General features: G+C 37.6%; 1 pseudogene; it reads right to left on the bottom strand.

Moving 5' to 3' along the window:
* Positions 1-9,808: 9,808 nt before the first annotated feature.
* Positions 9,809-10,731, bottom strand: LOC124989377 (olfactory receptor 2J3-like; annotated as a pseudogene).
* Positions 10,732-11,780: the final 1,049 nt, after the last annotated feature.

Here is an 11,780-nt window from a genome sequence, read left to right as displayed (position 1 = left end):
CACAAAACTCAAAGATTTGGCCTCAGTATGACATGCCTCATAAAATATCTATGCAAAAGTATATAAATCCTAGTGACCCTCACACTATCATATATAACCTTTGTGATAACCATACACTATATGTGGTGCCACACCCACAGAAAGTGTGGGAAGGAAACAGCACCAACACACACACCTGTGGAAAGTTCACCAATTACACAGTATGTCCCTTGGAATCCATCTTTTTACCACAATATTAGTTACACTTCTTCTGGGCGCTACTACATCAGACGTTCTTACTACGACTCCCTCTACCACCACTCATTTTGAACATCGTAAGGCTCCAAGCCCCATAAGAAAGAACATCACATCACACTTACAAGGATTTTACCAAGGATACGTAGAAGTGGAAGGACATGTACTGGAATACTGGAGACATAATCTTTGGCTCTATAATCATACAGACTTTAACCAGCTGTTCTGGAACAAATACGCCTTTTGCACAGCAATCAACAAACTCAGCTTCTGTTTTGCATGTAAAGAATACTATGCTACAAATATCACAGGCCACTGGTCATCCATATTGAGAGCAACCAACACAGAAGAAGAAACCAATATTTTGGTAAAGGAACCCCCTACGCTGTCACAGAATGGAAATTACCAGGAATTCATGGGGATCACATTCACAGTACGCATACTATTGGAAAACTGTGATGCCATACTACATAATTGTATCGCTACATTATAGCAACACCAGCCTCACAATTATTGGAACCCCTGATGACCCTGGTATTTTCACTTGTGATGCGGCATCCAAGTTTCCTTGGCTGCCACAGTTATGGCCTGGTAGGATAAAAATAACCAACTGGATGATGACGATTTCCATTACAAAGGAAAAGAAGATGAAGAAGATGAGGACAATGAAGAAGGAGAACAAGCAACTGAAGGTCCAGGTGCCACAACATCAACTACATGGGCACGGAACTGGCATAAACCACTAACATGCATTAAACAACATAAACCCCAATTTAAATGGCCTACACTGTTATTGGAGCCCTTCAGTGGACCATGCCCTGTCAACATGACAGCAACTTACAAAAACTTACTGAGCATACAGTATGTGATGACCCATATTCCATGTGTCATAATAATGGGAATATCAGTAAACTAATGGCAAAAGTCATCTGTGTTGCTGATTTCCCCAACCTACCATCTTAGGAACACTTTGAAATACTTAATGCATATAGACCAGATCTTACAACATACAACATTTCTTTCCCTCCAATAAGCAATTGGTGGAAAATTATGGCTCTAGGGACCCATACACACAGATAGCCTCTGATACTTACAGATCCAATACCACAACCATTTCCTTCCATGCTATACCAGGAACCAGTGCAAAAGAAGTGCTCAGATGAAATTAATGGATATTATTGCACCAAGTCAATTTTCACAGATACCAATGAAACAGAAAACGAATGCGTGAAGGACAGCAACTACTCTGTACCAGTTACAGCTGGATACATTTGCATGAAGAAGTTAAGATACTTCACTCCATGTCAAAATGTGTTTATGGGTAATAACAAAATATCCCTAGGAGGACACTGTTATAACATATCTTCAAACTCACTGAAACAAATTTTTCATCCAACTTTCATGCTATATCCAGGTAACTTTTCAAACACTTCTTCGACAGAATGGTACCAGTCAGTGTACAATGTATCCATCAACCCAACAAGTATTCATAATGCAAAAGGATCCTGCTGGACAGTCATTACCAATGCACATTGGAGAACCCCATAAATAATGGTACTACATGGCATTGGTGGCACTGAATAAACTGGAATGACCCCAGCAAAGTACTACCAGGAAACTATACATGGAACTTAACACACTATACTTCCACAACAGAACATCTCTATGAAATGAAGACCTGCACACAGGGTGGTTGTGGACATTCTCTTAAGCTCACCCAATCAAAAACTGCTGAAAAGACAGATAAAATATAAAACACAGAAGGTTCCTTACAATAGCACAAACCACTTAAAACCAAATCATGGAAAGGAAACTGAGCAGGGAGATGCCTACAGTCATCTTGTGGAGACTGCAGTCCACCAGTTACCCTCTTAAATTAGCACACCAACTTCCCATGCACAGACAGCTGCAAATTAAACCAGAGGTAAGCCCCCTTCAGTGAACCCTCTTAAGAGCTGGCCCAGAAAGAAATTCTAGAAGGACCACTACTAACACAAATCTTGGAAACCTTCCCCCATCACTGCTAACAAGAAGAGTGGGCTGGAGGGGACCTGGGCCAATGGAAGTGCAGGTCTAACCCTGTGCAGACTCCACAACCCAGGCAGGGATGAAAACCTCGGTGCAGGTTCACCTGAGTCAGAGGCCACAATGAAGTAGCTCTGACCCCAAACAAAGGAAAGTTGTTTCACCAGGCCCCAACCACTAACACTGGGGAAGCCACCATGGAAGCCTAGGGTCAGTCCGCAGGATGGCAGTACCATATGAGAGGGAAGCTGCCTGAATATCCAGTGACATACAGACCCAGCAGGAAATTGTCAAAGACTACAAGCCAAAAAAGGGTCAAATACCAGCATAGGTGTATCACAACCTGACCTGTGACTGATAAGTGACAGGGTAATGTTTGGATACTTGCAGAACCTTGCACCAGACTTATTAAGCAAAGGGAATCAATGTCCACTTTTCATAACCTGGAGCAGTGGAAACTGGAGTCCAGGTGGATTGCCAGAGACCCTCACCTCAGAGAGTGGAGACCCCAAGAAGAAAACTGCTGCACCACAGAACACCTGCAGAAAACCCACAACCAGTGTGCTGGCTCACACAGACAGCTACCAGAAACTTCACTACCACAAGAAGAATCTGGCAGAGGGGTACAGGTACATGGTGACCCACAGCAAACATGGAAGCACATCAGAGCTGTATCCCAAACTTCTGCAACATTAGAATCAGTCCACTCGCAACGCCGCATCCTCCAAGACTATAAACAACTCTGATGTCAACTTTGAAAATATAAGCCACTTCTTAGCTTGATTGGTAATTGTTAATCCAATAGACAAAACTACACCTACTCCGCCATTTGAATGTATTTCATCTATTGTTTTAAAGCATTCACTGGAATCAGTTTTCCTATCTTTGTTTTTCTACCTCTAGTTTATACCTGCTTCTCTTACCCACTACTCCTCCTCTTGTACTATCTGCTACTACCTCAAATAACATCAATTCATCTATTCCTTCTTTCCACTTTGGTATACATTACCCATTTATAGCTTCTTTTTTTCTTTCTTCCTTCCTCTCCCTCATTTGCACAAACTTTCTTCCTCCCTCCTTTTAGCACTCCTTAATATTATACTATTTATTAAATTGAACTATCAATTTTTGAATGGTTCAGGAACTTTATTATGTTTATACCTGAATTTGAAGAACTGCAGAGAACAACTGCAATGAATCTTTGTCCTTACAAGGTTGAATAGTATGAGACTTGGCACAGAAGTGATCAGAGTAAATAGGGGTCAGTGGTATCTCTTAAAGTGGAGCTGATATTGGGATCAGCAGAGGTCACATACCGAATTAAAATATCATCATCTAGATATATAAAATGGCATGGTATTGGCACAAAAACAGACATGAAGACCAATGAAGACCAATGGAAGAGAATAAAAGACACAGAGACAAACCGATGTAAACACAGGTATCTCATATGAAGTTAGCATCAACATACAGTGGAGAAAAGATAGCCTCACCAACAAATGATGCTGGGAAAACTGGAAGTCCATGTGTAGCAGAATGAAATTGAGCCACTCTCTCTCACCCTGCACAAACTTAACTAGAAGTGGATCATGGACAAAGGCATTAAAATAGAGACCCTGTGTCTATTAGAAGAAAGGGTAGGACCAACTCTCCATCATGTTGGCTTTGGGACCATCTTCCTCAACAAGACTTTTAAAGCACAAGAACAAAATCAAGAATAAATGAATGGGATGGTATCAAACTAAAAAGCTTCTTCACAGCAAAGGAAATAATCAAAAGCATGAAGAGAGAAGCTACAGAATGAAATAAAGTTTTTGCCAATTGCACCTCAGATAGAGTATTAATCTCCAGAATATATAAAAAACTCAAAAAACCAATAACCCGATAAATGGGCTAAGGAACTGAACAGGCATTTCACAGAAGAAGAAATATGAATGGTCAACAAATACATGAAAAAATGTTCAACCTCTCTAGCAATTAGAGAAATGCAAATTAAAAGTACATTGTGATTCCATCTCACTCCATTCAGAATGGTAATTATCAGAATACAAATAACAATAAATTTTGACAAGGATATGGGGAAAAGATATACTCATACATTGCTTTTGGGACTGTAAATTGGTGAAACCACTCTGGAAAAAAATATGGAGATTCTTCAGGAAATTGGAATGTAACCACCATTTGACCCAGTTATCTCACTCCTTGGTCTTGATTTTAAATACCCAAAGGACTTAAAATCAGCATACAGCATACTACAGGGATGCGCCCACATCAAAGTTTATAGCAGCTCAATTCACAAAGGTTAAGCTATGGAGATAATGTAGGTGTCATTCAACAGATAAATGGAAATAGAAAATGTGGTATATACACTAAGCTATGAAGAAAAAAGACTTCATGGTAATTTCTGGTAAATAGTGCTAAATGAAATAAATCAGTCCCCAAAAATCTAAGGTTGAACATTTTCTCTGCTATGCACAAGCAATCCAAAATAAGGGGTAAGGGATTTAAAATAAAAGAATAGAAATAAGATCACAGGAGTAAACAAAGGGGAATGAAAGGAAGTGAGAAGGGATGGGATAGGGACAATCAGTGAAATGAATCTGACCTATCTTTCCAGTATACATATATGAATATACCACAGTGAATATCACCATCATGGACATCCATAAGACACTATTTAAAAAAAACTATAAGTAAATAGCAAAAAGATTCAGAGTAAGGGGAAGGGAAGAAAGGATGGGAAGTGGTGAGGGAAAGGGGAAATACTGCATACTGAACTAGAATAAAATCCTATTCCATGCCTCTATATCATGCCAATAGTATTCTAATGTATTTTTTTATAATTAAAAAGAACCAATAAAAACTGTGACCAGGTCAAAAAGTAAAAAAAAAAAAAAAAAAAAAAAAAAAAAAGAAAAAGAAAAAGAAAGAAATTGATGGTCAATTTTTATATATGCATATTGTACAAGGTGACATTGATTCTTTGCTATTTCAGCAGAGTTAATCTATATATATGTAGCCATCCATGTATACACAGATGCCTGTAATTATTTCTGTTTTATGCATCTGTGTGTGTGTGTGTGTGTGTGTAAACCTGAGGTCACATGAGTCTATGATTCTAACAAGTTATGTCACAGATCACTTCAGTTTTCCTTTCTTTCCCTATCTATAGTGAGAAACCTGCATCCTACTATCCATGATCCTCAAATTTTTTTTTTTTTGTTTAGTCATTGTACTTGGAGAAATCAATTTCATAAGAAATCACAACAGCATGAGGAAAAAAAGGTACTCATTTTCTTATGATACTCATCAAACACCAAGGTAAGCAAGGTGACTTTAAAGAAGCCTATCAGCCTTCTTTTTCTTAAAGAAAGAATTGGAATTAGTGTCACCAAATAAATGAACACCATATATCTCTAATAGAATGCAGAGGAGGACATAATAGCACCTCTGTAGTATTCCCACCCAAAATGAGTAACTTCAACATCAACATACATGAATACCACAGAAATCTAAATAGGAGAAAATTATGTGAAATAATTGACCTGTAATCTGCAAAAACTTTAAGATTATAAAAACACGGAGACATACTGAGGAATGTTCCAAATTGGAGACTGAGACAAAGTTCTCATTTCTGATACTGGATCAGATCTTTTCTTTTGAAAAATATTCCCGTGATCACTTTGAAGATGTGCTATAATATAGAAAATGTTCTTAAATGTATGTTAACATTTTATTTTTAAAAATAGAGAAAAAATGTAAGTGTGTGTTAATGTTGTATTATTATATAGATAGCATGGAAAATACTAAAATATTTACATTGGTGAAATCGGGTTAAGGTCTATGGTATGATTTTGTGCAATTTTCACAACTTTTCTGTAAGTTGTTTGTGGTTATGGAATTACAATTTGTCCTTGGTGATTTGTAATTGTCAGTGTATGATCTCTGAAATCACTTGATGTTGTCATAATACATGATGACTGTATCATCCCTGAAGCGAAGTGGGACAGTAAAATACCATGTCCTTGAATGCTCCCTTTCAGTTTCCCAAAGCCTAGACAACTTAATGGAAAATTAAGAGCAAGCCTTGGCCATACAATTCAGATGCACTAAAGAACAACAGGTTTCTGTTATGCATATGGGGAACTAGGGCAAGTTATTATTATCTGTAAAAAGCTACTTTCTTGCATGTATACCAGGTCATTTGCTCCTTGGGATACTGGTCATACAAGAAAGCTAATGCTGATGAGGTCACTGCTTCTGTGGCCTAACATAAAAATCCCGTCTCTGAGCAGGAACAGACCTGTAACTGAGGGTACTGTGGAAAAACTATGAAAACCAAGGGACAAAATACTGTGAAGGAGAGGAGGCAGTACTTGGCAAAGCACCATAGGGAATGGAGGTACTATCTGTCAACATGTCAACATTGGACTATTCCTAGACCACTAACTCATGTTTTCTAAGCTTCTCCAATAATCATGTCTCCTAGGCTGTCTGTGGACATTTGCTCTGGCATGCCTGCAACCTACCCCACTGCCCTGGCACAACTGGACTGTAGATGATACAAAGATACAATGATCAGTTCCCTTTCCAACTGCATGTTTGTAAAACAGAGTTAGAAATCATGAATACAAGGTCATGTAGAAGAAAATGATTTTTTCTATAATTATGTGGATGACACATTTGTGGCAATAGTCCTGTCCTGCAGAGTTACAAAAAGACATAATTGAGCATATGGAATGTAATGCACAGGACTATGCATTAAGTGAAGTGGAAAAATATTTGGAGACATCTGTAGATGGGTGAAGAAATATATAGAGTAAAGGTATTACTGCTTGTATACTGTGAGGCTCCATTCTTATCCAGGACTACAATGACTTCACTCTTGCTTCTTAAGTAAAGGTCCCGTGGAACATACTCATGTGTACTGTCCCAGTGCCAATCCATAAACTTTGGCTTAACATTTAGTGTTGGCAAAGGGGGGATATCAGAGCTTCTAATTTGCTTTGGGTGTTATTGATCATAAGAAAGGATTACCAAGAAAACTAAAAATCCATTGTAACACCCTGATTTCATCATTGAAAAGTGATTTAAGCTCAGTCATGCTCCCTATTCTGTTCTCTTCAATTTTCTCATTTTCAAAGTAAGAAAACTGATAGCAATTACCTCATCAGTGGTAAATATCAGAAGATTCTTGTAACTAGTTTGAAACAAACAAAACAACAGAATCAATAATATTGGTGTTAATCTTTAAGGAAACTTTTGGCATATGATCTACATCATAGGTGATAAATTAAACTAAGTATGCAAAGGTGTCCAGGATTTAGTTTCATATGTTATAATTAAAGTATCCAAAAGGGAAAAAAATGTGTATGTATAAAAAATGCATACAATTTTTAAGCAGAAAAGGGAGAATGGAGGACATTATGTTAAAAAGTTGAAAAATTAGATGGAATGATGTATGAAACTTGAAAAAAGAGCTTTCCATAGCTGTTCCTGCCCCAAACCCAGTGCAATGTAGATCAATTTGAACAGAGCTAAAGAATACAGAGAAATCTTAGTGCCTGGACTAGCACATAAAGAAAAGACACTTTAGAAGATAGTAGGAGAGACAGTTTCCCAGCATCTGCCTCACCTTTCCTCCGTACCTCTACCTCATATCACAGAAAGATTCCCTGACACAGGGCATGGAGAGTGAAGTCAGCAACGACTTTGCTGCAGACCTCAGCACTAGGCCCCTCTGCGTGAAACCCAGCACCAGGCATCTTCTGTGGTCCCATAGTCAGCCTCTTGTGTTGGACCTCACCTCCAGACCAGCACAAGTAGGCCTGGCTCCAGGCTTGTGCCTGTGGCCCCTATTTCCCTACCATGGTAAGTGTCACCTCTCTTCTCACACTTCACCCTTTTATTATGTCTATCATGAAAAAGACAAAAGATAGTGTCAGTGAGTATGTGAAGAAAAGGGAACAATGCAACAATTGTTGGGAACGTAAATTAGAATGATAATTATGGAAAACATTTTTGATAGTAGATGCATCATAAAAGTCCCCCAAAACTAGAGCTTGTATTTGACTTTCAAATAAAATTCAAGTATTGCCAACCTATTATTTATATCAAATTGTCATTTACTTATTATTCTACTCCAGTTAATATGACTGAAACTGAAACAGTTTATATTTATATGTCATTAATCTTAAATGGATATGGTTGATAATAATAGATTGCAAAACTTTCTGTTATTAAAATACATTTCTTTATTTGGAAAATATAAAGATTAGTTTCATAGTGTTCTTCTTAGACACAAATACTCAAATTAGACCAAGATTTAAAAAATAAATTAAACTTTCCATGCAATGGCTTTTATCTTAAAAATGTTTCAATGTTTTCCAGCAATTCGTTGAACCATCCATTGGCTTCAAGTATATTTCAGAGTCCAGTTCTCCATCTGTCTCACATATTCTCTATAACACCTTAGATTATGCAGGTGCTCCAAGAATTTCTTTTGCCTAACTTTACCTAGCCTATGATGACCATTACTTGAGCAGCTATATATCAGAGTTTCCAAATTGTATTCATCGCTCACTCAAGTCTCACTTCTTGCAAAAAGAAGAGAAGTGTTAGATGATTCATTTGGCTATATTACTTCGGATTTATCTTGTTACAACTTGTAAAACTTATTTTCTTATTATTAATAAAGGGATATGAAAGAATCTGGACCCAATTTTCTCCTTATATTTACTACTTCTATTTTTTGGTGAGGGTTTAAAGATAGGTGGTGTTGCCATAGCCCAGCACATGAGAATGGGAGAGAAAATGTGACAGGACAGGAAGGCACAGAAATTTGGAGCCAGGCGTCCTTTTTTTCTGACAACTTTCATAGGAATGGGCAATTGGAATTCCATAAGAATTACAGTAAAACCCTTCCATGTGCAGAAACCACGATAATCACATGTATTTCCTGTAGGTGCCTCTTCTTACAGGAACCATCACCACTCCACACTGCCGAGCTGAAAATCAAGTTTCCAGTAGGGACACACTGAAATCATATTCAAACCACAGCAATATGCAACAAAGAATAGTAATGGAGAGAAATATTTAAGGTGCTTCACTATGCCTACAAGTAAACTAAAGACTGAAGACCAAAGTATTCTGCCTAAAAAGGAATTAAAAAATACATTGTAGAGGTACTTTCAATTGAGCACATTGACTTTGCATTACAATTATGAACTGCTCTTCCATCAATACCTACAAGAAATTTCAGAATCATTTTCAATTAAAAAGACTAAATTCATTTGGATTGCAATATGGAAAAAAATCACTGTTGATATTTGAACTTGAATTTACATGATTGGGTTCTCCACAATTGAATGCTATTTAGGAGATTGTGTTTTATTCATGTATGTTAGGAAGAACTCTGTGGCCTGGTAAGAGTAAGTGTTCAAAAAGTGCTGAGCGAGGAAAAGGGTGGGGAATGAATGGATGGATGGATGAGCCATTGGTGAACAGATGCACCATTACACTGAGAATGCCACAATTATACAGGTTATTCTCACCCCATTAATCTCTTAACTGCCCCTCTTACATCTTTATTTCTGAGGGTATAGATGAGTGGATTCAGGCTAGGGGTGACAACAGTATAAAAGAGAGCAATGAACTTGCCTCGTTCTTGAGAATTTTCTGTTGATGGTTGAAGATACATGCACATGATTGGAATGAAAAAAAGGGAAACCACCGTAAGATGGGCTCCACATGTTCCAAGACTTTCTGAAGTCCAGTAGTTGACTGCATCCTCAGTACCACTCGTGCAATGGCACCATAGGAAGTGAAAATGAGGATAAGAGGTACAAGAACAAAAATGGAGCTGGTGACCATGATGGTCAGTTCATTAGCATGAGTATCAAAACAGGATAATTGCAGGAGTGCTGGTACTTCACAGAAGAAGTGATTCACTTGTCGACTTCCACACAGGGGTACCAAGAAGGTAAAGAGGGAATGAACTGCTGAGTTGATAAAACCACATGCCCAAGAAGCCACAGCAAGCAAGTGGCAGAGTCGAGGGTGCATGAGGACAGTGTAATGCAAGGGTTTACACACAGCCACATAACGGTCATAGGACATCACCACCAACAGGATACACTCTGTGCCTCCTAATGCAAGGACAAAGTAAAGTTGAACCATGCAACCTACGTAAGATATGGTCTTCTCTGGGCCCCAGAGGTTCACCAGCAGTTGTGGGATGGAGCTGGTCGTGTAGCAGAGATCCAGAAAAGAGAGGTTTGAGAGGAAGAAGTACATGGGAGTGTGGAGATGGGAATCCAGGTAAGACAAGATGATGATGAATGTGTTCCCTGTCAGTGTCATCAGGTAGAACATCAAGATAACCACAAAAAGAGCTATTTCCAGGTGAGGCCAATTAGAAAAACCCAATAGAATGAAGTAATCTTGGGAGGTACCATTGAATTTTTCCATCATCATTTGTTTTCTGTTACCTGAAAACAATCACATAAACACACGCACACACACACACACATACACACACACACACACACACACACACACACACACATCATAAGGACATGGTTCAAGAACCAGAAGTATACATGAAGAAGGTGTTTAAAATTAGAAGGTCTACAATACTTCCTCACAAAAGACTAGCTAATTACAGTGTAAAAAATAGTCAATGTTACAGGTGAAGAACATGGTAGACTTCACCATAACCACATGACACCTGTCAATATCACCAGTGTTAAGACAATATGTGGCTGCTGATTTTATTCTCTGAACAGGATGCAGTGTAACTTTGGACATATTCCTACCAAAAATACACACCTGAATTCAAATAATGAAGACACATAACACAAACTCAAATTGAAACTAAACAGCTAGTCTATAGTTTTTAAATTGAATTGAAGGCAATGAGAATGTTGAGGAACTGGTTCAGATTAAAAAAGACAAATAAGGCAGAATATCTCAATAGGTGATCATGGACTGGAAAAAATAGGTATTAACAATATTATTGAGGCAATTGAGGAAATCTGAATATGCACTACTGTTTAGATAACATTGTCCCCTAATTAAATTCACTGAATCTGATACCTGTATAGGAGTTATGTAAAACATTGCCCTTTTTCTTAAATAATAATCACTGTGTTATTCAGTAGTATATACCACATCTTCCAAGTACTCCAGTGGAGATTATATATCCTAGATTGATAGGCAGATAAATGGATACAGAGATGAACAACAGATAATAGAAAACTAAAATGAAAAAACAAAATGTTCATATAAAAATGGAGTCTGGTTAAAAGAAAAATGCAGCTTTTGCATTGTTTGTGTCAGCTTGAAATATTACTATATAAAAAGTTATTTAAGAAATAACACTCAATTTTTTTGCCTTATTATAATAAAAAACTTTAAACTATTGACTTTTTATTTATTTTAGAGAGATATCTGAATTATGGTAATTGAAGATTAGAATGACTCATCTTGTGAGGGAAGACAATTTACATGGTACAAATCAT

Source organism: Sciurus carolinensis, chromosome 7 (assembly GCF_902686445.1).
Source record: "Sciurus carolinensis chromosome 7, mSciCar1.2, whole genome shotgun sequence".
Lineage (NCBI taxonomy): Eukaryota > Metazoa > Chordata > Mammalia > Rodentia > Sciuridae > Sciurus > Sciurus carolinensis.
Note: the sequence above shows the minus strand (reverse complement) of the source record. Positions and strands in the feature narration are given on the sequence as shown.